Source organism: Equus asinus, chromosome 10, assembly GCF_041296235.1.
Source record: "Equus asinus isolate D_3611 breed Donkey chromosome 10, EquAss-T2T_v2, whole genome shotgun sequence".
NCBI lineage: Eukaryota > Metazoa > Chordata > Mammalia > Perissodactyla > Equidae > Equus > Equus asinus.
Window position 1 is genome coordinate 33325059 of NC_091799.1, and position 25699 is coordinate 33350757.

The window sequence follows — 25699 nt, forward strand, 5'->3', positions numbered from 1 at the left end:
CATTCGATATAGAAGTTTTGGTATTGAGAAATCTAAAAGTAAATGAAAGGAGTGTGACAGGGAAATTAGTTAAGTGATTTTCCTGAGTTGGGTAGGGCTACGGTTGACAATAAAAGCACCTTTCAATATATTCTTATTTTCTTACCAATATATACATTTTATTATACTTAGATTTTATGGTGGATGTTTTCCTATTCATCCCAATATAACACTTCTTAGAGTTTAAGATCAACTCCTCTCGGGGCTGGCCCCGTGGCCGAGTGGTTAAGTTCGCGCGCTCCGCTGCAGGCGGCCCAGTGTTTCGTTAGTTCGAATCCTGGGCGCGGACATGGCACTGCTCATCAAACCACGCTGAGGCAGCGTCCCACATGCCACAACTAGAAGAACCCACAACGAAGAATACACAACTATGTACCGGGGGGGGCTTTGGGGAGAAAAAGGAAAAAAAAAAAAAAAAAAAAACCTCAACTCCTCTCATTGTGAGATAAGAGTATCTACACGAACACATGAACATAGCACTGTGCATGTATTAAAATTTCTACTTTTTTTCACATTTTAAATGGATTATTGTAAAACAAATCATAAATTGGTAGGAAAGGAGAGAAGCCAGAGCCATTTAAAGGTCATTTTTTAGAAAAGGGGATTTGATGGGTTGTTTTAAAAAGGAAACAGCTTCAGATAGTAATTGGCTAGCAGCCAGGGCTTAACCTTGAGCATCCCGTGGAAACCACAAGGTGACCACAGTCAAGGTTCTAAGCAGTGACGAAAGGGAGATGGTTATGTTCCCCTTGAAGCATACCTCACTGGATGTTGAAAAGTTTCCATCCCTTGCAAGAAGTCTTCCCCTCCCCGCCCACTGCGGTTTACAGTGACCTCTCCTTTCTGCAAAGCCCAAGATTCCCGAATGACCACCACCACTGCAGCCCTCCCTCGCTGTTCTGGGTTTCTTAGACGTAGCGGTATCAGTCCAGCCGAGGCCCCTGTCCTACTGCTGTCGTGCCTCCTAAATGACGTTTCAGGCGCGAGTTCACTGAGTTTTCACTTCTAAGCAGCTACTTTTGGTGTGTGGCGGCTTCAGCAGTGGCGCGAGAGCCAGAGAATTGCCAACACTCCGGAAATCCCGGGAAGCCACGGGTGGGAGGTGGGCGGCGGGTGGCCCGGCTGGAGAGCTCCTGATTGACCGGGTATTATAGGACCAGGGCGAATCTCTGTGGCTGTCACTTTCTGGAGAACAATCCCCAGGCCTTAGTCCCGCGCCGCTCCCGCCCACACCTCCAGGTGTGCATTCCCCGCCCTTAATTACTCTCCTAAAATTGATAGTTTGCACTTGCGAAGTTACCCTGGGAAAGCGGAAGAGAAATTTATAATCATGGATGTGGAGATGTAGGGGACACTGTCACACTGCTTTGGTCTGCAGACCCAGTCAATCGAAAACTCACAAGTAGAAACGTGTACACCTTTCCGGCAGCAAAGTCGACTCTTTCTTTGCAGCCTCCACTGAAAGGCTGCGCTGGGAGAAACTTGGTGCCTTCTGGAAAGTTTAGAAACTGAACTACGAGAGAGGCCATACTTCAGGGGTTTTGCAGGCCCCGCGATGTTTTCTAGAGCTTTTCGAGTGGGAAGAGAAGAGCGACAAAATGAAAATGCAACTTCTGCGGGAGCCCACCCGGGTCCCGCGAGCCGTCGGGCGCAGAGGTGAGGGCGGGAGGGGCTGGGCGTGGGGATCCGGAGCGGGCGGCTGCGGCTCTCCAGTCGTGGGTGTGTCTGATGGGGTTGTGGGGTCGGTAAGATAATGAATGGGAGGTTTAGGTTACCCCCCCTCCCTTCCCCCGCCCTGCAGCCAGGGCAGGAAGTTTGGCCAATGAATGGGGGAGGAGGAGCTCAGAGAGTAGGGGAGCAGGGGGCTTCACTCCAGGTAAGGAAATGAGCTAGGGGGCGGGAGTCTGGGGGTGCGGGAGTTGCTGACTTGTGCTACGTGGAGCAAGCAGAAAAGAAAAAAGGCGGAGGAAAAAGGAGGCTGGCGTCCGCGCCGCTTCTTTGGCCCTCCCTGGCGCCCCCTCCCCCGCCGCCCCTGCCAGCGCGCCAAACCCCAGCAGCTGGAGCAGAGCGGCGGCGGACGCTCCCCGAGTTGCGACTCCCCTGTCCCCCAGCGGAGCGCTGCCTGGAGCTTGGGCGGTCTGGGCCCCGGCGCCGCGGAGCCCTCCCCGCCAGTGCGCGGGACCCCGGCGGGGTGGGCGCAGGGGGCGGCCCTGCTCCGGGCGACAGCCGAGGGGCGGGCGGAGGGCCGGGCTCGGCTGGCTGCGGGGATCGACAGAGCAGCCCGGGGCCAGCCCGGGGGCGGAGGGAGCTGGACGCGCAGCGGCGGCTGGCGCAGGTAAAGCGGCAGGCGCGGCGCGGGGCGGGAGACTGCGCCCCCCCGGGCGCGGAGCCGGTGGCCGCCGTGTCGCCTCCGCCGCCAAACGGCGCGCTCCGATCGCGCTGTCCCGCGGTGGACGGGCTTTGTGGCTGTGCGTGCCTGGGGGTGTGTGAGTGAGCGTGTGTGTGTAAGTGTGTGTGTGTGTGCGCCTGCTCGCTTGTGTCGGGTGTGGGTGGCTGTGCGTGCTTGCGAGCCGGCCTGCAGGAGGCGAGGCGCTCCTGGCCTCCCTAACCAACCAGTTCACTGAACCCCGGGAGAGAAGTTGCCGCAGCCGCCGGGACCGCCGGCCCGCCTGTCCCCTGGCCAGGTCAGTGCGTCCCCGGGGCCCGCGCTCTGCGCAGTCTGCGGCCCGGACCCGCCCAAGTGACACGTAGGTGGCCTCCGGTTACCTGGATCTGGGGTGGGGGGGGGGCACGAGAAGGCTTGCGCGGGGCGCTAGAAATTGCCCCAAAGCCGCGTCCAAGTGGACGTAGACCGCCGGGGGTCCCCACGCCCAGCAGCGCGGCGCTCCCGCGCCACTTGCTTCTCACCGACCGACTCAGCAGTCTCTCCCTGGCTGAGGACTTGAAACTTAAAGTTTCTGTCCAGACGCCTAACAAACACGCTTAGCAAGTAACTGGGAAATCTAAGGCAAGGGAGTGACCTGGCTTTGAATCGGTGGTTTTGAAATCGACGGCCTCATTTGGTTTTTGTAGGACTAGTTTGTTGTGAATGGATTGAAAATTTATTCTTGTTTTTCTTTGCTGCCATTTGGCCTTTGATGTGTAAGAATGACGGCATCCAGGACTTGTGGCTGCCTTCAGTCTGGGGCCTGAGGTTGTGGATCTCTGCTGCTCCTTCTGCTCTTCTTTCTTTCTTTTCCTTTATGTTGAAATCTGTGGATGTTCATAAATGTGGGTTTCCAGTGAACGCTCGCTTGTTGAAGTTTCACTATGAATGCGTTGTTTCCCATTGGAATAGATACATATTTGCAAACATGAATTTGGAAAACATGTAACTGCAGTTATGAGAGCAAAATCCACTATTCCTTCAGGCCCTAACAGTCCGTGTTTTTCACCTATTTGCATAAGATGTCGTTTGCCCAGCGTAAGCATAACTGGGAAGCCAGAGGTCTGTGATTCAAAGCCTGCAAACTGCTAAGTTCTTCTAAGTTCAAAGCTGTTTCTTTGTCAAATACAAGAGTAAGCCCCAAGGAAAAAGGGTGTATACTGGAGTTATGGCTGTTTGGACCAAACTAAATTGCATTAACACACACACACACACACACACACACACACACAGATATAATGCCATCTAGTTGTTTCTGCCTTTGATTCTCCAGATTTGGGTAGGAGTGAGCATATTTGCCCCAAATGCAAAATTGTAAATAACGATCAGCCTTGTAAGTATGTTAAGGCTGCATTTTTCTTGATAGTGTTTAATTTGAGGATAAAGAAGCTAAGTATTAAGAGAAAGAAGTAGTGTGTGGAAGGCACGGGCTGAGGGGCCAGGCAGGAGGACTGGGTTGTCATAATCCGAGCCGGCTCGCCTGCCGCGTCCCCTAGCGGTGCGACCTTAGCCAGTCAGGTCAGCTCATCCATTGTCTTGGCGTCCTCATCTGGAAAATGGAGGGGTTTGATGATCTTTGTTATTCCTCCCAACTCCCCAAATAGCTGGACACTTGTGGGTGGTTATCTCACGTTAGAACAGTAGGAAGGGAGTAAAGGGAAGTATGAACCGGTTCATCTAGGGGGTAAGAAAGGGTAGGAGGGCCAAGAAAGTGGAAGAAAACCAGCAGTAGGAGGTTCCTTAAAGGGGAAGAGCTTTGAACTGGGAGTTGATTTTCCTCTATTTTTTCTTTCCTGCTCCACCGGGGCATCAACAATACTTGTTCCCCCTCAGATCAGTCTTCCATTACCCTTATTATTTAAAGTGTGTGAGCTTGCTTGGCCTTAAAATTGTCGTGGAGTCCAGGTGATCCCTGTCGTCTGACCTGACCAACTTCCTGTTGCATCGTTGTCTCTCAGGGTTCAGCAGCTGCCCAGTCCTGTGGGCGCTCAGCGGATCTCAGTGTCCCTGTGAATGATGGGAAACGATAACAGAGGCCGGAATGTAAGTTGCCCTTTCAACGACTTGCGTTTTGAAACTTCCATTTTTCATTTGAAACTAATATTCTCCCCAAAGTAACTTGATTTAAAAAAAAATCATACCATAGACTTTTCAAGGTTTTAATCAATCTATTCTGTTAGACCTACTGGAAAATTCAGAGAAAGTAAAACTCTCACTTGCAATGTCTTTTTGATACATAATGACATTCAGCCTGAAGTTGGTGAGTTTTAGGGCCAAGAATCTTATTTCAAATGCTTAGTAAGGAAAGTTGCCATCTGGGCAGAATACACTGTGTCATTTTCACTGGGTAGCTGCAAGTGCTCAGCAAATAACAAGATTTAAAATTTCGTTTGAGGTCAGGATTTTAAGGTCTGTGCTTGATGTGTGGCCTGTCTTCCTTTTCTTTAATTTTTTTGGTACCCATATGCACACACACTTGAGTAACATGATTTATTTTAAAAGTGAAGTGTGATGTAATAAAACTTGGAACATAAGCTCTTGGTTTAAAGCCTGAAAGTTTGTTCTGGCCTTATTAGCTCAGCATCATACTATCTGGTTTCTTATTTTTACATATCGTGTTACCCCCCAAAATCCCTGTCGTGTTATTATTTAACTGTCTCTTGGAGAACTATTATGGATGTCTTAGAAAGTTGGGAGAAAAGGAGGAAATTTTAATTGGATAAGCAATTACTGAATTCCTTCTGTAGTGGGAGATCCAAGGATGATAAAAAGGAGGCTCTAGAAAGGGCTGCAGCGCAGAGAGAAAAGGTGCAGCTAACTTCAATATATAGCAGCTGGGTTGCATAACTAGGTGGCAGCTGTAGAATCTAAGAACCTTGGCATGCCAGAGGATGGGAAATTAAATTCTGACTCTGGGGAAGACTTCACAAAAAGGATTGAAGGATGAAAATGATGTGTCTCTTAAAAGATGAATGGTGGGGAGTGAAGATACAGTCTGAGTTGGGGGGGAATGAAGGCTGGAAAGATACAAAGAGGTAAATTATGGGGGACCTTGGATGTTACTTTAAGGAGTTGTGCTACATGGGGATGGGAAGGGAAATATTAAATATTATTTAATCCTAAGATGCAGGCAGACGTTGAGTAACACATTGGGGCATAGTGAGGGGTGCGATGACTGAGAGATGACTGGGCTTTTATTCCATTCCATTCCATTGTAACTCAGGGCTAGTGAGTTTTAGAGCACTGCTGCCAGCTTATCCAGATTAGATAAAGGTTCTAGAATAAATGAGTACACAGTTTCTTCCCCCATATTCCTCTCAAATTGATAGTGGTCTTTTGAGAAATCTAATTTAGTAACAATTAGTAATGCTACTGTCTTACATCTGGACCTTGTGAGGCCTTTTGAGCATGTGGGTTAAAATCACTCTCCAGGCACAGAGCTGACCAAGAAAGCATTCTGTTTTGTTTTGGGAAGGGCCTGCTAGTTAATGCTAATTTAAACATGACTCCAATGGCAACTGGCATTCTTGACCCTGTTTATGTTATACATAGTATTTAACCACAGTGGTTGACTATTTGTAGCGCAGAAGAGAGAATTATTATTAGCTTAGAAATGGGGCTCACGCCCTTGTAAAGGGAAAGGGGGATGAGAGAGAGGAGGTGGGGAGAGACTAGCCCCTGGGTACTGCAGTGAGGGCTGACACAACCCTGAACATCCTTTGTTAAGTTGGACCTCTGATAGAAGTGGCTTGCTCAATGCTGGAGACTGAGACTTTGTTAAGAACCTTCTTTCTGGTCATCTGCTTTCCCCCCCTGAATCTCTAGAGCTAAGGGGTCTAGCGCATTATCTCTCAGATGGAAAGAATCTCTGTGGGATCCATTTGGGAGAGACATTCAGCAGCGATGCAGGTTTCCTCTCACGCCCCAATCTCGCACAGGGGTCACAGGTGGGAGTGATGGCTTGTCAGCTGCATGTCAAAGGTGGAGCTGATTGGGTAAATCTTCTAATTGCCCTTGAATCTGGAGGTGCTGGGCTACCAAGGAGGTGGATAATGAAAGGAGATTAGGTCAGCTGCTTTTAACTGTCTTCTGAATACAATCGGAATGAATGATCCTTCCAGCAGTGGGTTTTATCTTCTGCAAGGGAACTTGGGTTTGGCATGTTTAATCAGTTAATTAGGTTTGTTAAGTTAAGGAGTCCGAGGTTAGTATCCTTTATTTCTTACAAGGATACATGTTTTTTTGGAGGGAAGGGAGGAGTGGTGATGGTGGTGATTTTATTTAAATTCACTGGCATTTCCCCCCCAGCAAGTTAATATGATTTCAAAGCAGTGTTGTTGTTGTTATTGACTTATGGGGAGGGGGCAAAGAAAATTGTCTTAATACATCTGATCAGTGTTATAGAAACTTTAAACTTGAAGTTCATGTAAAATTAAAATTTCTTTCAGGAAGGCAAGAGGACTGTTTTACTGCATGCATGGATTTAGGTTATAATTTATTTTTGTGTTGCTGTTTTAAAAAGGTGATACAATGACAGGGCAGACTCTTAACTTTAGTCCAGTGCTAAAACAAACATGGATAAGCCCGAAGGAGGTAGATCAGCCTGTGTTTGTGGTATTTCATATGGAGATAAGGGAAAATGATCTCAAAACCAGCCTCTTTCTCTAAAAGAGAAAAAGAAAGTTTCACTAATAATACCTGGTCATGGGGGGCCAGCCTGGTGGCATAGTGGTTAAGTTCATGTGCTCCACTTTGGTGGCCTGGGTTTCACCTATTTGGATCCTGGGCATGGACCTACACACTGCTCATCAAGCCATGCTGTGGCAGCGTTCCACATAGATAAACTAGGAGGACTTACAAGTAGGATATACAAGTATGTATTGGGGCTTTGGGGAGAAAAAAAGATTGGTAACAGATGTTAGCTCAAGGCCAATCTTCATCACCAAAAAAAAAAAAAAAAAAAGAAAGAAAGAAAAGGGTACTTTAAGGAAAAAAATCCCCAAAAAACCTGGTCATGGATCTCTTCTGGAAGGGATTTCCAAAGTTGAAACTGTTAAAGGAAATTTTGTTCCTTATGGCCATCACGTGTGCCTATGCTTCTTAGGGTTTAGGATTCATTATAAAGAGAGTGCTACTGCGAGCCGTTCCTTTTTAGCAAGTTTCCCTTTATCTATTTTCTTAACTTTCAGAACAATGGGCTTGATTTGATTTCCTGTGAATTTGCTATACTCAATTTTTTTTCTCTGTTTAAGTAGTTCCCCTTGACCAACCCCTAAGCTGCCTTCAGTCTGAAGTTTTCCCCTAGCAGAAGGATATTCCTGGCTCTTTGGAAGAGAGATGATTCAGGGGCAGAGGAAACAAGTTCCATTCCACTGTAGCAGCACTTAATTGACCGCCTGCAGTATACCAAGCATTGTGCTAGGCACTGGGCACAGGGAGGGGCAGAGAAGAAGGCAGGATTCTTACCTTCCAGGAGGAGCATACAGGCATATTAACAGCTGATTGTAATTCGGTGTCGCAAGTGTGATGAGTGAGATAAGCACGTGGCACTATGGGGAGCACTAAGCGGGAGCCTCTGAGGGTCAGGGAAGGCTTCCGGAAGATTAGGATCTGGAAGGCCCCTAGGAGGTAAACCAAGAAACCTAGAAGAGAAGAAAGGGATCAAGATAGAGGGACTCAAGAGGCTTTCTCTTTCCAGTTTTGCAATTTCTGGGTAAGTCAAAGTTCCTCTCTTTTTACATCTGTAAAGTAGGAATAAGAACTGATATCATCTGGTTACTAATTCTAGTTTTCATTTACTTGTTCCTTAACTTAATCTTCTATTTGTTCATAAATTCATTCCATATTCAATAGATACTTGTTGCACACCTATCATGTACGGGGGACAGTAGAAAATGAGATGTCAGGTCCCTTCTCTCAGGGACCTTTCATTCTATCACACTGTGTTAATAATGGAAGCTCTTTTGAAATGCCTTCAAATACGGAGGATGATCTGATGAGTTATTCTTCAAATTTAGGAATATTTTGTTCAAACTAGTCTCTGTGTTTTCAGTTCAGTTAGCTTTTCCCTCTTAACTAAGAGGAGAAGAAGGGGGCAGAGCGTGGTAGTCTCATCTTGATTTTAGAAACTTGAAATGCTTTGCTCGGATTTACCTGTTGTCAGGTCTAGAGACAGATGTAGCTGTGTGTTATCTGTAACTCTGACATGCTCCCATTTCATTTTGGATAGTCCTAATTCTGACCCAACTTGGGTTTGAGTTTCTGTATTCAGTTTATGACTTGCTTCGTAGAATAGTGCACATCTAGCGTTCATGGGAAGTCAGACCTATTTTGAAGTCAGGCTGTCAGGATACTCTCCTTGTTAATGTGTCTTACTTGTTTCAGTCAGTCAGGGATATGAACACGGTAGAAAGTGTTTCAACCAGAAGTAGATAGCTGCATTCATTTATAACAATATATGGCTTTTGTAATGATTCAAACAATATAGATGTGTCTGAAGTAAATGTAATATCTCCCTCTGCCACTCCAACTGTACCCAGCTGATGTAACCCCTTTGTCATCAGTTACATAGCCTTCCATTTCTTGCCCTTTTGCTTATACAAACCTACAACGTTTGTTTATATATATTTAGATGTGTGTGGCTATGTTTGTGTATACCCATATGTGTACGTGTTTGTCTCTGCACGTGTCTATCTGTGTGCACATGCATTCACTCCTGCCTCCATTCTCTTCGGTATTAGAGAGGCTGTTATTGAGGCAGCCACCCTGGGGCAGAAATTTCAAGTCCGAGGAGTCTGTGTGGCTCTTCTTGAATCGGTGCAGCATGATATTACTCAATTCAGAGTTCTTGCCAGAGCGATACGAATGTCTGGCTGTTATGAACGGGGGACAAGAAAACTGTTTCCAGCTGCGTGACAACCAAGAGAACACATATCACTGCTAAGAGGGTTATTTCCGCGAGAACTCTGCTTCATGTGGGTCTCGGGCAAGCGGAGGAGGGGCGTTTTGGAGCACGTGCTTGGCATCTGGGACCCTTTTGTTAGGTGGAAAACAAGGCATCTGTGGAAGGCCTATCAAGCACTTCTGGAGCCAAGAAGATAGGTGGAGTTACTCATTATAGGCAGTGTCATTGTGGGGGTATTAAACGAGGACCCCCTTCGAAGTCGGTAATCAGCAGATGATAAGGATAGAGTGTTCTTGCTAAGGGAGTAACACAGCTGAAACAGAATTGCCTTTTGCTAAGGGGCTGCTTTGCCATCTTGGACTATGATTTGTTGGGCGAGGGATTATTGTCCTGTCAAGAAAATGAGGCATTCATTCTGTACCCAGTATTTATTGTAGCTCCACGGAGAACTGCTTGCTTTACTTTCTGAGTAGACACAGAGACCTAAAGGTTCAAGGGCTAGGGCAGGATGGCTGACTTTTCCAAATTCAGAATCTGTTCTCGAGTCACCTTATCTGAGACCCTGTCCGTTCAGTTTCATGCTGCTGAGATCTTTGAGCACTTCTGTGGTCAAGTCCCTGTGCTTGGCTGAGGACACTAAAAAAAAAAAAAAAAAAAAAAAAAGAACCACCAAGAAAGTATGATTCCTACTCTTAAGTAGCTCGTAAACAGAGAGAGCCATGGATACAATGCCTAAGGTCAGGCATGACCTTTCATTTCATGATAAGCAGTTCATGTTGTCCTGTTTTGTTCTATGGGTAGGATTTCAGCAATAAATATTATAAACCGAGGTTTAAACACAGTGCCATCTGAATATTTGAGGATGGAGAGAGGAACTCTGCCTTGGAGTAGAGGAAGGATTTGCAGAGAATTCTGGCCTCAATGGACACGTTGGCTGAGAAACTCATTCTACACAGAAGAGTAATAATTAAGGCAGGCCCAGGCATTGCATGTGAGTGACAGGTCACCATTTGTGGCCGGGTGGTGGTATGCTTTGAGTCAATCTTGAAGGGCCAACCAAAGGGTGTTGGAAACTGTTGGGGACCAAAAAAGAGCACGTTGTTGCCATTAACAGAGAGAAGGGACGTGAGAGTATGAGGATTGTTCCAGCGAGGCGTGTCGGTTTTAGACACGTCTAAAACCAAGTAGGCAGAGATTTTCAGCTGGTAGTTGGAAATTTGAGTTAGAAGCTTAGCTGAGCAGTCAGAGCTTGGCAGTATACAGGAATAATTGTTATGTCCAAGTAAATACCAGTGAAATTTGTGTGATAAGCTGGAGAGATCTTTGGAGGGAGAAGAGTGATATATACTTGGGGTTTTAAAAAAATTATTTACCCCTGGGTTTATTAAGGTATAATTGACAAATAAAATTGTAAGATATTTAAAGTGTACAACGTGATGATTTGCTATACGTACGTACACCCCCACATCGATATGCCAGGTATTTTAACAGGACAACAAGGTGTTTGATTCTTTAAGTTATTTTTCCTTCTAGCAGGTAACTAAAGTGGTTTGTAGGTTATCAGACATTCCCTATGCATCCACTACGGCTTCTCTTGGTAAGGCAGTTCTGGCATGATACAAAGGAGATGGAGTTTCTGCTTGGTGTTCCTTTGGGGTGAATAAAAGCCCCTGAAACAATACATTCCGTCAAAGGAAAAAAAATATCTTAAAATAATTGGAAGACTGGTGGTGATTTGGGGGCTCAGAGGAATAGCAAAGATAGTTTTAATTTACTGAGGGACTAACAGCAGTGAGTGTCACATACTGTCATTACTACAATAAAAGGCTGAAAAACTACTCAGAAAAACTTTGGAGACCCCAGTAGCCTAAAGACCACACTTTGACAAACTCCAACGGGTTCGTCATGGGAGCTGATAAAATCTGGTCAAGCAAATTTAAACTTTAATTGCCTGATTAAGGTAGAAGGAGGATACAGTGGAACTTTGCTCTTTACCTAATTAAAAAAACTTTTTCCAATTAAAAGTGTATTTCCATATTTTTTTTAGTTTAAATAAATTGAATAAACAGGAGGGGTAGCAGTGCCAAGCGTAGGAGGCATCTGCTCATGCAGTTTACTGTCTCTCCAGGGTCTGCTTCGGCTCAAGCCCATGTATATTATTCCCAGCTGCTGATGGAGCAGACTAGTTAATTGGATAGCACACATTTCATGATAAGCAGTTCATGTTGTCCTGTTTTGTTCTATTGGTAGGATTTCAGTCCCCACAATGGCCCAGGGTCAAATCAAGAGTTGTTTCTTTAAAGAAAAAAATGTTATTTTGCCAAAAAGGGAAGAATTTTGCTCTAAACTCTGAACTTCTGAGGGGTACCCTAGACCATTAGTATAAAGAAACATTGTATTTACATCTCTAATAAAGTATATTAGAAGATTACATTATGCAAGCAAAGGCAACCATGGAGAATTAAATCAATGGGGATATCAATAGAAAAATATCATAATAGGGGCTGCCCTGTGGCCCGGTGGTTAGGTTCATGTGCTCTGCTTTGGCGGCTTGGGGTGCGCAGTTTGGATCCTAGGTGCAGACCTGCACATGGCTTGTCAAGCCATGCTGCGATGGCATCCCACATAGAAGAACTAAAATGACTTGCAGCTGGGATATACAACTATGTACTGGGGCTTTGGGGAGAAAAAACAGAGGAAGATTGGTAACCGATGTTAGCTCAGGGCCAATCTTCCTCACCAAAAAGCCTAAAAAAAGAAAACAGAGTAGAAATTAAGAATGCAATTATAATTCAAGAAAAGATAGACAACTCATATGAAGCTAATGTAACAAGAAAGAACAATTGAAAAATAAAGACAAATCCATACATTATAAGAAATAATTAATCACGTTGGATTATCCCAGTTGGGTTGTGCTTGGTTGAAAGCAATAGCAAAACCTATTAACATAGCAACATTTGATTTTTTACTTAACAAAGTCTTAAGGTAGTTGGTCCCAGGGTTGGTTTAGTGGCTCAGCAAGATCTTAAAAATCTAGTTTCTTTCCGTCCTTTAACTCTGCCTTCCTCAGGGTCTTGGATTTCCTCCTCAGGCTCCTCCCCTCATGAACAGCTGCTGCAGCTCTAGATAGCCCATATTTTTTTGACACTTTCCGAAGTAGGAAGGTAGAGAAAGGGGCGAAATAGGCCTTCTCTCTTTTTTATTAGAGCTAAAATCTTTCCCAGAAATCTTCAACATATTTCTTATATCTCAGGTCAGAATAGATCACAGACCTGCCTCTGAAACGCTCACAAGCAAAGGAGAAATATTACATCATTGACTCAGACTCCTTCATGATTCTCCACGTGAGGCCCGGGTCCTAAACGAGAACAGAGGTCTGTTATCAACGAGGAATGGGAAATAGCTGTTGGATATTCAGCAAGAGCGTCCACTTCAATTATATTTTTTATGGATATGGTTTTCCTTATAACCATCTGAGAATGGAGAGTGTCAACTCTGTTCTATAGCTCTAGAATCCACTTAACGGTTTTGAAGTTACAATCTGAAATAATTTCACTAGTGGCTTTTCTACAAATTGGACTGATTGAAGATAAGTTCATCTTTAATATAACTGCCGTGAGCTAATCTATTACTTGTCCAGGGAAGCTTACAGAGATGGGCAAAAGGAAAGCATGAACTGGTCAGGAAATTGAGTATTGAAGAAAAATTTGAAAGGTAATGACAAATACCTCTGCTTGTCTCTGGTCTTATGACAATAACCACAAGCACAAACCGGAACACCACATGCAGAGGAAATGATAGGAGGTTAAAGAACACTGTAAGAAATACATTTTCATTATTTCCCGGTCAAAATTCTGAAATTATGTGAGGGACCTTGTGTTAGACAGGGTTCTCGAAGAAACAGAACTAATAAATAGAACTAATTGCTAGTATATATTGTAAGGAACTGGCTCATATGATTATGGCAACTTGCAAGTTCCAAGATCCGTGGGGTGAGTCCACAAGCTGGAGACCCAAGAGAACCAATGGTGTGGTTTCAGTTTGAGTGCTGGCAGCCTCAAGAATCAGGAAGAGCTGATGTTTCAGTTCAGGTCTGAAGGCAGAAAAAAGCTGATGGCCCAGTTCAAAAGCAGTCAGGCAGGAAAAATTCTCTCTTACGTGGGGGAGGGTCAGCTTTTTTGTTCCACTCAGTCCTTCAACTGATTGGACGAGGCCCACTCAGGGAGGGCAACCTGCTTCACTTAGTCCACCAATTTAAATGTAGTCTCATCCAAAGACACCCTCACAGAAACACCCAGAGCAAGGTTTGGCCAAATATTTGGACACTCTGTGGTCCAGTCAAGTTGACACGTAAAATTAATCATCACAGACCTGGTGAATCTTAAAAAAATTTATTTCTGCCAACTTTGGAATAACCAGTGTAATTGCACTGAAGGCTAGTGAGTGTCCACACAGTCCTAGAATTTTTGTGTGTGTTATGATGTCTAATTTGTGAAAAGAGCAAAATTAAACACAGTTCTTTGATAGTTTTTCCATCCTCTGCTCTATTTATTGGTATATGTGTTATGTATATTTAGATGGAAAAAAATAAGATTCAGAGGTGAAGAAATCAAAATGGGTCCAATTAGGAAAAACCAGAGGATAGGTGTTTATTCAGTAGTGTGGACCAAGAGGGTAGAGCCTGTTAAATCTCATGATTAGAGTGTAAATCTAAACACAAGTGGAAGTGGTACAAAAGCTAAGGGAACCCTTACCGTTCAGAAAAAGCAAGATAGTGTTCATGCAGGTGGCAGACTAAATTCTGCTGGTGTGTTGTTAAAAAAATGTGTTTCCATTTCAGATAATTATACTGGCATGCCTTCTTGCATGTAAGATAGAATAGATAAATCTATTCTTAACCTTTTTCTTTCTAGCCCGTTATGATGCTTTAAAATTATACTCATTTCCATTTGACAGTAAAAACAGTATATGCTCATTTTAGGATCGGGAACGTACGAGAGACTCATCCGTAGTCCATCATTTGAGAATGACTTCCTTAATCCCATTTTGAGATACTTTCTTGCAGTTTTAAAATATTTGATCTTACTGAATATTTAATGGCATTGTGCTTTCTATTATAAGTACACGTGCCATTAAAATCTTGCATTTTTAATTTCTAACGGCTACATAATAGTCACAGTATTTAATGTGTCATGTTTAATTGCTCCCTATCTCTGCTTGCTTCTTTTCTGTCTCTTTTATAAATCTCTGCTTCTCAGTCCATGTTTAGGTGACGATGTTCCCAGAGTCCTGTCCTTACTGTAAATAATCTCCGTGTGTGAACTTATCTACACGGTACCCTGTGGTTTCTAGGCCTTTGCCATTGACTGTCCCCTCTGCCTAGAATGGTCTGTTCCCAGATATCCTTATGCTTGCTGTCATCATTTTCATGTCTTAACTCAAATGTCGCCTTCTTAGGAAAGGCTTCTCTAATTACTACATTTAAAATTGCATGACCCTTCCCATTCATCTGGCTTGCCTGGTATTTTCTTCTCCATTTATCTTCTTTTGACTTCTTAGATGAGGGAAATTTTTTTTAATTCCTGTTTTATTTACTGCTGTTTTCCAAGTATTTAGTACAATACCTTGCACATGGTAGAATTCAAAGTTTTTGAATAGAGAAATCAACATCTTTACCATCTACTGAGCATGTTATAGGAAATAAGATACAGTCTTGACTGTGAGATTTGCAGTGTAGTGAAGGAGACAGCCTCTGAACAAGGAACTCTGAGTAATTCCGGTCCCTGATGGAATTAGGGAGAACAGCGGAGTGGGCTTGCGGAGTGTAATGGGGAGACTAACCTTGTCTGAGAGGGTGAGGAAAATTTCTCTGAGAACGTGGCATTTACACTGAGACTGAAAGATGAGTTGACCTAGTTAAGTGAAGCTGGGAGGTGAGGATGGAAGAGGTGAGGCAGATGCTGATGAAGAATAGAAGGGCTGATTTGATGGAAAAAAAAAATCAAGAAAATAGACAAAACTCTTGTTCTCACTTCTTCAGTTGAAATTAGCTCATTTGTTTTAAATGATGAAATTAGGTAAGGGTAGAAATGTATCAACTTTGGCATTTTTGATGTATAAGACTTTGTTTTTAATAACTTTGAAATAATTTTTATTTTGAGTCAGTCATTATTGAGGGAGAAGGAATTTTTAGTTTGAAGGTAGCAATTTTTAAAAACAACTAGCTTAAATTCTATGTTTCATGCTGATGCAAATCACTGTAAAGATCTAAAACAGTGCAAAGAAAGTAAACATTCTTGTTACCACCTGACCTTTTTGAGAATACTGCTAGTGGTTCAATATGAGTTGGCTAAATATTACTTTATGGACACTTGCATAAATAATTGTTCTTTTGTTTTTCTTTTTTTGGGAGGAAGATTGGCCCTAAGCTAACATCGTTAACATCTGTGCCAGTCTTCCTCCATTTTATGTGGGATACTGCCACAGCATGGCTTGATGAGTGGTGTGTAGGTCCGTGCCCGGGATCCAAACCTGCGAACCCTGGGCACTGAAGTGGCGTGCGTGAACTTAACCACTATACCACTGGGCCAGCCCCAGTAATTGGCTTTATTGTGGTGACCAAGTGAGGTTTGTACAATATTTACTTCTTGTTGATTAAGGGTTTCTGTGTCCTGAGCTTGAAAAGAGCATGATTTTCTATAGGTGACAAGTACAGATATGTTTATTAATTCAGCCACTATAATAATATCATTCACATCCTCTGTGTCCTGATTCTGTACTTGAGCTGTCATAGACTGATAATGGTCCTTTAGTGTCTCTCTAGAAATGGGCCTTTGTCAGTTTCTTTATAGCAATGTCCATGTGTTAATATTAAATACATAAATATTCCTGTTAGGCCTTTTGTATGCATTTATCAGTATAAAATAACCCTCTATGCATTTGGAACTACAGTCACTTTTTTCTTGATGTTAGTGTTGCCAATCTTATTTTCTTTTTTATCTTCATCTGAAATGACTTCATTCATCCTTCTGATTTTAAACTTCTGGTATCATTTTGTTTCATATATTTTTGCTTGAAAGCAACATTTAATTGGGTTTTGTTTTAACATACTCCTTAAGAGCAAACTTATTACTTTAACGTTTATTGTTATGACCAATATGTTTGATCTTAATTCTTAAGTTTTCTGTTTGTTATGGAAGGTACTAGAACCTTGTGTCAAAAGCACTGGCTTATCTCCTTCCATCAGTGTTTAGCTGCATGGTCTTAGATAAATGACATAATGTCTCTGAGCCTACAGTTCTTTATTTGTAAAGAAACGACACACATAAATCCTCAGTTGATGCTTTTAAAATGCATCAATGTTACACTGACCATATTGGCTGCCATTGTTGATAGGTTGAGTCATGAAATTGTTGGTATTTGATTGCTTTTGACCGATAAAACTGGCAATTTTGTATGATTCAATTTAATGTTATGATTCCTGGCCTTTTCCTTTTCTTTTTCTATGTATTGTTATTTTCGTATGTCTGTAGTATTTTGAAACGGCCAATTCTAGTTTTCTTTTGCTGGTAAATGTCTTTGTTTTCCAAATACCAATTAATAAAACTATGTTTCTCTGATTCCCAAAGTCAAAGAGCTAAATAACTTTGGCTCTCACTCCTCTGAAAAACAAAGGATTTCTGTGCCTTTATTTCTCTTGCCTTCTTGCCCTTTCTCAATTTCCATTATATATATATTTCAGCTTGTAACTCAACTTTAAGTGTAGACTTGAGATTTTTGTGTTCTATTTTGTAATAAAATCTGCAGCAATATTTTGTATGTGTCTATAGCTAGTTTTGATCATCATTACCTCTTGGGGCCATTTAGGCTCCTTGCTTTGGCTGACTTAGAGGTGCCTCCCCTGTAGCTGAGAGATGGTCATATTTATCTGGCCAATTGCATCTTCTGCATCCCTCAGTTCGACTCGGGATTTTTCCTGTGTTCATCAGAGCATCTGTCTTGTTGAAGTTCAAAAGGTACAGTGGACATCTTTCAGATTCATGTGGCCCAACAATGTGCTTGTTATCCATCCCTCACGGAATGTAGTTAGTGGAAATAATGCCTTAATTTTGGCTCCCCCCCTCTTTCTAGTACTATTGCCAATTTTTGCTGTTTTGTGTACCTTCTTGAGCATTTTAATGGAAAATTGGGAGAAGTTGTATTGGGAGATCTAGTTCCATGTCTTTCAAACTTTTTTGACCATGACCTGTCAATCGAAATGGTCATATAAGTAAAATGACAGTTTCATACAGTTTCCTATATATGGTAAACTCTATTTTTTTCCTATTCTTTTATGGTCTGTTCATTTTCATTAAAAGAAAAAGTGCTGGTCATAACTCAAAAGTTTTGAAAACAGTGATCTGGTCATGAACTACACAGTTCAAGAAACACTGATCTAGTCTGTTGCTGTTCTATGCGGAATTAGGATCATTCATTATTCAACATGTCTTTATTATGTACAGTACCAGTTTCTGTGCTCTTATCTGGGAGAGAGTGGTGAATGAAGGAGTTGTCATCACTGGAGGCATGAAGCATGGGGTCTAGTGGGAAGAAGGATATTGACCAAATGATCAGCCAAATATATGCAGTACATGCAAAACGTGATAAATGCTACACAGGGAAAGAGCAAGGAGTTTCAAAAGAGATTAAATGGAGAAACTCATCTGACTTGGAGTGAGTCAGGATTTCCTTAGGAAAGTGACATTTGATTAGATCTGGAGAATGAGAAGGGGTTAACTCTGTGAAGGGCCTAGGTGGGGTATGTGCATGTGGGATTGTACAGTCATGGAAGAATTGAGTAACAGAAGCAAAATAGAGGACTGGAAGTGAATGACACATGGAAGGCAGTCCTTTTTGTTTGATGAATTGGCATTTTTTGTGATACTTAGTGGGGCTTCCTGTTTGTGGCTTTTTTTTCACTTGACAAAAAAATAGGAATAGAAAGGATATTTTGGGGGAAGTGAGTGTAGGTATGTGTTGAAGCAGTTTTGTATTATACCAATTTTGTATATTGCTAAATAATAATAGTGTTTATTGAAGGCTTGCTCTGCGTTAGGAGCTGTACAGAGCTCTGCGTGGATGTGTAGAAGTAATTTTGGTTGGATTAAAAATACTCTTATATAGTGTAGTTACCAATTTGGTAATTATGCATAATTTGCAAGAAAATAGAACGCTGAAGTTAAGTTTTGGTAAGTGAAGACCAGATGATTGGGTGATTATTTCATAGCTTCCCTGTGATTTTTTTAAAATAATGGTTTGGAATTATTGCTGTGCTAGGATTTTTATTTTTTATTTGCTTATTTTGGCATGGTAGGTTTTCATTCCCACCTCGCTCCACTTTTTTAAAAAAGCTGTGTGAAGAGTTTTAAAAATGATATTTTAAATTGGAAATCCGTAAAGACTCAGTGAGACATGAGACTAATGTTTGAGTCTAATGAGACCATGATGAAATTAGTTTGAGATGAATGAGGGTGCCCGTTTTCCCACTACTGTCCATGGGGCCTTTGACAGTACCCAACCCTTCCAGGCCTTCAGGTCTTTGTCTTAAAATAGAGGACTTGGAATCAATTGAGTGCACAAATCCTTCTCCTCATCATATTATTCAGTGACTCTATGCTTTTATTTTCAACTGTGCTCTGGCTTTTTAATCTTCAAAGAAATGATGATCTCATGCCATTGAGCTAATTTAGACTGACAAGCTCAAGTTGAAGCTCAACGTGGGAGGACTCCAAGTATCTGCATCTTCATGTGTATCGTAAAGTAAGGCTCAGGTGACACAAACATCTTCGCATTGGGCAACATCGCTAATGCTTCTGCTGGAAACATGGGCGAGTAGGCAAAGGTTAGGACTTTCCTGTGCTTAAGACTTTAACATCATAATTTGTAGTTTGCCCACACCTGAAATTAAATTTTTCAACCTTTCAAATTCTGTGAAATTGAAAAAATCATTAGCTTTATATACTGGATGCTTGCTTTGGGGAAAATGTGCAATATCTTAGTTGTTGCATATAATCACATTTTATAAAAACCCATTGAACAGTGAGTGATGTTATTTCAGAGATTTAAAGGGCTAAGGAATCATATAGAGGACAAATTCAGTTTCAATGACTTTTCCAAGTTTAAGGAATATTTGATAAGGAATGGGTTTTATGTGGAAGGGAATGAAAGGTACTTGGCAACTTAGCTTTTCTTACCAGGGTATGAAATCAGTTGATTCAAATACATTGTTTTTTGTAATTTCACAACTGTCTGTCAAGTACACTTATTATAATATAAGTACTTTATTACATTTGTTCTTATTTTTGTGGAAAATATATTTGAGGAAAAAAGGATAAGATGCATGCTTTTTCTGTTAGTCTGAGCTGTAGCTAATTCCTCATTCGTAATAAATATTTATTCAGGAAGTCCAGGTAACTGTGGGTATTTTACTTAGTGTGTTTTGGTGTTGATTCATCAGTTTACTTTCCTTTGTTTGCTGTTGAATATCTTCTCCTTAAGCTGATACTGTATGGAAACCCAGCCATGACCTCATGCTCCTGATTTGGGACAAGGCAGAGGCAGGTTGCACAGGCAGTGTTTGGGATCAGGCTGGGCAGAGGTCCAGGCAGGTAATAGGCACAGATATTGCTCAAGGATAATATCAGAAATAGGTTGGATCAGAAGGGGTTGGAGTCATGGGGTTAGGTTAGGTTCAAGGCAGACAAAGCCAGGAAGAGGCACAGAGTGTTCTGATGCGTGCCTAGTGCCCTAAGGAAAGGAATTCTGGATGGCCCTAAGAGAAGTTGTGTAGATGAAAATCTAAAGCTCCCTGGGGAAATTTTACTTTCAGAGTTGGGGACATCAGTTGAACTTCTTTGCTTGTTCAAGGGAACCTCAACACTCAAACAGGGCTTTGTCAGCATGACCTTGGGAAGCACAGCCCAGCAGCTCTTCCAGCATTGGCCACCTCAAAGTGGAGGCCCATGAATCACAAATCCTTAGCTGATTCAGGCATTAGGGACTTTGTTGAATACATTTTCTAGAGGCAAGAATCAGTCCAGGTTTTGTGTCTAAAATATATTATTTCTGCAAGAGATTTACTGTAAAACATATTTAACATTCTATTAATTTGGGGGAAAAAGTATTAACTCTGGTCAGTAGGTGTTATGACAGGTTCGTGGACAATTTTGGGTTTATTTTCATACAGGGAGAATGCACAGAATCATTTACTTACCTAAGTCTCTTCCTTTTTCCTTCTTCATCCTATTTTGATGGCGAAATAACTCAGTGGGTAAAAATTTTTCAGTAAACACATCTTAAAGTATTTAAAACTGTTCAACTCACTTAAAAATATTTGTTTTTATATAAAACACTGCTTAGAATAGTCTTAAAAATGTTTTTATGATTATTTTTGAAACCACATTATGGCAATATTTAAATAAACAAACCCACTCATATTTGCAGTTTTCTAATGTAATATATTTTTCATTTAGTCCTGTTAGTTTTATGGCCTATATCCATTATGGTCTGTTTTATGGTCTATGTCTACGTAGAGGTAACAAATGTGTTTTTGTTCCTATTGATCATTTTCTATCTGCTGTTGTATGTGACAGTATGGTCTGAATCATTATATTTTTAATAGCCTGATTTATTTCTAATTTCTTTGCTATTTTAGAAAACACTGCACCCAATAGCTTTCTACATAATTTTCTGAGACTGAGTGGGATCACTAATTTGAGAGTAATATCATATTCTTTCCAAGTAGATTAAAAAAGGTTATTAAAAAGCCTTTTTAAATTACAAAAGTAATGTGTTGTCATTGTAGAAAACAAAGAAAAATATAAAGAAGAAGAAAAAGTAGCTATAATCCCCACCTAGAGATATTGCCATTGTCAACTTTATGGGTTATTTCCTTCTGATATTTTTTCTGTACATTTTATACAATTGAAATCCTACTGGGTACAATGAGCATCCTGTCCTTTGTCTTGATAGGATATCATAACTAGTGGTGACCTGAATTCCAGTCTTCACATCTTCATGTGTGAGGCTTTTTCTGCATTTCAGGTGATATTTTTAGGGTAGATTCCCAGTTACAGAATTTACTGCCTCAAGAGGTAGGGATGACATTTTTTTTTTCCTGAGGAAGATTAGCCCTGAACTAACATCTGTGTCAGTCTTCCTCCACTTTATATGTGGGTTGCCACCACAGCATGGCTGATGAGTGGTGCCAGTCTGTGCCCAGGATCCGAACCCATGAATCTGGGCCACCAAAGTGGAGCATGCTGAACTTAACCACCATACCACCAGGCTGGCCCCTGGGATGATTTTTATGCCTAGTGGTGAGGAATTATTAAATCGATTTCCAAAACAATGATAACACTTCATATTCCTACAAGGAGAATTTGAGAAAAATTTAAAGGTGGAAATTTGTATGAAAATATGGATTTGTAGAACCTGGGGAATGATTAGAGCAACGGGAAGCTTTAATAATAGTCTGATGACACTGAGTGGAACTGACCCCACCTCACTCATGGGTGTGCGTCTCCCCACTGTGGCGAGATCCTTTACTCCTCCACAGTTTTGTGTTTTAACAGAGAACATCTTCTTCAGGCTTCCCTTGGTCCTGTACCCTTGGAGTGTGCAGACTTTAATATACCATAAAATATTTTGGTTTTAACTGCATTCACTGTATCCACTGATTATGGAATATTCCTGGTTAATAGGCTTCTGTGAAGGAACTGGTTAACTACTAGAAAATGGAACAAGTACTCTAAAAATGGATAGCAAAGAATTAAAAACGTTTATAGCTGTACTTGTTTAGTGTGTGTTCCTCATTTCAGTCCCCGTAAGCTTTATTTTCTTCCAGATGATGTTGGTATTGAGGCCAGGGACCACTTTTGCTCTTTTGGGAAAATTAAGTTAGCTTCCTTAAGAGGTAATTTACCATTTCATCTGTAACTGGAAGTAATCACATGTAATATAATTCAATTTGACATTCAATTAATGATCACTTATTAGACTTCTGGAGATACAAAGATAAGTAATATGGAGGCCTTGTCTTCAGAAACCTCACAAGCAGTAGAGGTGGGAAGAAAGTGAAAATACTGTGCGATGAATACAATGCTGGAAGTTCGTTACTTGTATATTTCCCTACTGAAAATAAATTTAATAAGCAGAGGAAGGAAATGCAGGAAGAGAAAGTGAGAGTGTGAGCTTAAGCAGAGACCAAGACTGAGGGTCCACCACATATATCACTGTCCTTTCTAGGAGTTGACACAAGGAGGGGCCACAATCTGCTGTATGATCCAGACAGCCTATGAGGATAAGAACTGAACAAGGGGCACAACTCTTTATGGTTCTTGGAGGAGAGAGGATTTTTATCTATGTTTCTTTAAACATTAGATATGCTCATGTAAGTAGCAATGTCTCCAGACACAATCTTTACAATGAATGTAACAGTGACGTTAAAAAAAATTAATGTAGCTCGATATAGGTCAATGGCATAATGCCAAAGCTTATCTCAGAAAAGCAATTCTGTGAGAGCCAAAGCAAGACAGTGTGGACAAGTAGCTCTTTGCTGGTATGGCTCTGTTCAAGGATAGACATTCCACTTTCCTTGTGGAATGATGGGCTAGATACATTTCAGGATATTGCCTATGATGGTTATTTCTCACAAAAGACTGTTTTTGGAAAGTACTGAGTAGCAGTGAGCTCAAGGTTTTACAACTCACCACTGTGTCCTTTCCTTGTAGTTAAGTATGGATCTGTGTGCTTTTAGTGTCAGCCCCACAGAGGGTAGCATGAACAAGGATCAGCCTAGGACCACAGGTATTTGTCCTGTAGTCTTCTTACTTCAAGGAGTAGGAGGAGGAGAAATGAAGGCCCTGACATTTTATATCTTTGGCCGGAGTTTACAAAACTGGCGGTCTGTGTGCTAAATGAATTTGGCCCTATATGCATTGTATTTATTCAGTACAAGGTTTTGAAAGGTGACGTAGCTAGGGAGGCATTATGATTGGTCCTAGTGCAAGCGTAGTTTCTGTATCATGCAAATTTAAGATCTGTTTTCACTAGGTGCTTTATTATTTATGATACCCGGTTGGTCACTGTGGGTATTTGTGTTTTGACGCCTACTCAAGTATGAGTCACAGTATAATGTGAAGTATGTATAGATTTCAGAGGCAGCATAGAACAGGTAGGGATTATAGGAATTAATCTGGGTGGGGAGGAGGGTGATAAAGGGCCTCATGAGAGGTAATTCTGAGGCTGGGACTGTAAGGATGAAGTAGATGTTGGCCAGGCATAGAGTTTGGATAAGGGAGGATATTCCAGGAAGAGCCAAGCGCATGTGCAAAGACAATTGCATGGATCAGCAGTATGTGTTAGGGGAGTTCTGAGTAGATCCTAAGTGCTGGAGCTTGCTGAGGAAGGTATAGCTGATGCAGGAAGTAGCTGGAAGACTCAGAATGCTGTGGTCGAGGAGGTTGGACTTAAGGCAATGGGGAACCCTGGAAGGCTTAAAACAGAGATGGCATGCTAGCTTTCTGTTTCAGGAAGACGATTCTCCAAACAGCCAAGAGAAATGGTGGTAGGTGGAAAGGAAAGGGAATATCCTAGGGGAGATAATTAAGGCCTGAGTTAAGGCCGTGATAGCAGGTTTGGAAAGGAGGCAGATGTGAAAGATATTTAGGAGGAAGAACTGACACGAGTTAGTGATTGAGCAGACATGGTAGGCGAGAGAGAGGGAGGAATAATGGTGAATGATGGCGATTCCACTGACTGAGACGAAGAAGTAGGAGAGAGTAAGGAGGGCATGGGGGTGTATGAGTTTGCTAGGTCTGCTGTGACAAAGTGCCACAGACTGGGTGGCTTAAACATGGAAAATTTTCTCGCAATTGCAGAGGCCAGAAGTCCCAAATCGAAGTGTTAGTGGGGTTAACTTGTTTTGAGGCATCTCTTCTTGGCTCATAGATGGTCATCTCCCTGTGTCTTCACATGATCCTTCCTCTGTCTGTGTGTGCATGTCCGTGTCCAGATTTCCTCCTTTTGTAAGGACACTAGTCATATTGGATTAGGACCCACCCTAATGGCCTCATTTTAACTTAATTTCCTCTTTAAAGACCCTATGTCCAAATAAGGTCAGATTTTGAGATACTAAGGTTTAGGACTTCAGCATACGAATCTTTGGTGGACACAGTTCAGCACAGAAAGAATGGGTGCTGAGTGTAGTTTGGTACCTGTTGAGTTTGAGGTGCCAATGGATATGCAAGGGGGCAGTGGTGGTTCTAGAATGCATTTAGATATGTGAGAACGCAGATCAGAAAAGAGCTTCAGATTTGATAGTTAAAACCATGGGAGTGGATAAAGTGGTCTTGACTTATTTTAAGAATCACCTGGGCAATCTTTTAAAATATATGCAAGGGCCCCACTTCAGATCAATTGACCCAGTCTTTGGGAGACATGCCAGGACAGACACCTAGTGATTCTCATCTGCATCAAAGTTTGAGAGAATGGTCTAGGATGAGTGTGGTGGGTGAGCCAGAGAAGATATATGAAAGAATGGCCCAGATCATTCAAATGATGAGTGGTGGGGAAGAGAAGAAGGAGGAAGACAGAACTTAGAGAGTCTTCTTGCCTGATGTGCGCTCATTTCTCCATGATGGATGTGAAAATTATGGAGCTTATATGAGAGGATTAAAGGCTTAGAAGTGATACCATGAGAAATGGAAGAGAATAGAGAGCAATGACAGCATTAATGGCTGCTGTTGCAGGCTCTGCCAAGATTAGAATACATCGATTAGTAGTGACGTCTTCATCTCGTCCTTACGTTTTCTCCTTGGGGTCTCTGGAGGCTGTGAAAGGGGGAAGAACAGCAGTTTGGAGGTTAATCAGAATTGGGATGTTAATGAGCAGAAAGGAGTGTAGTGGGTGGCAGCCTGGTGTGAGGGGAGCTCGTGGGGTGGAGCATGGCATTTAGGCTGGACGTTGTGAGAACAGGCTGGAAGGGCTGATGAACAGGCGAAAATGGAGGGGGCAGGAAGCTGCATAATTTGACATCCAAGGGCAGATATAGTGTATATGAGTGCAAACAGCTGTACGGATGTACAGTTCCAGTTAGAAAGGGGGATTTTGAAGGTCACAGAGCAGTTCTGGATAATGAGGGGCTAAGAGAGGTCAGACTTTCGGATATGTTGAAATTGCCCTTGATAACGACTTGCTTGATGACTGAGTTGTTCGGAGGAGGGAATGGAGAGTAGGGGGGCTTTATGAGATAAGCTTCCTTTAAGGTCCCTTCCAGCTTCATGATTTAACAA

At 42.1% G+C, this 25699-nt stretch overlaps 1 protein-coding gene across 15 annotated transcripts in view; it reads left to right on the top strand.

Moving 5' to 3' along the window:
* The window catches only part of LPAR1 (lysophosphatidic acid receptor 1), a 218424-nt gene that overhangs the window by 84442 nt on the left and 108283 nt on the right, over positions 1-25699 (top strand). For 3 of the 15 annotated variants that reach the window (XM_070519011.1, XM_070519013.1, XM_070519012.1), the window contains one exon: positions 4423-4507. The exons of 3 other annotated variants lie outside the window; for them this stretch is intronic. The gene's annotated coding sequence lies outside the window, so the exon portion shown is untranslated. Of the gene's footprint in view, positions 1-949; positions 1696-1750; positions 2787-4422; positions 4508-25699 lie in introns of those variants that run through there. 9 more of the 15 variants (XM_014834477.3, XM_014834476.3, XM_014834474.3 and 6 more) reach the window with 9 other exon arrangements.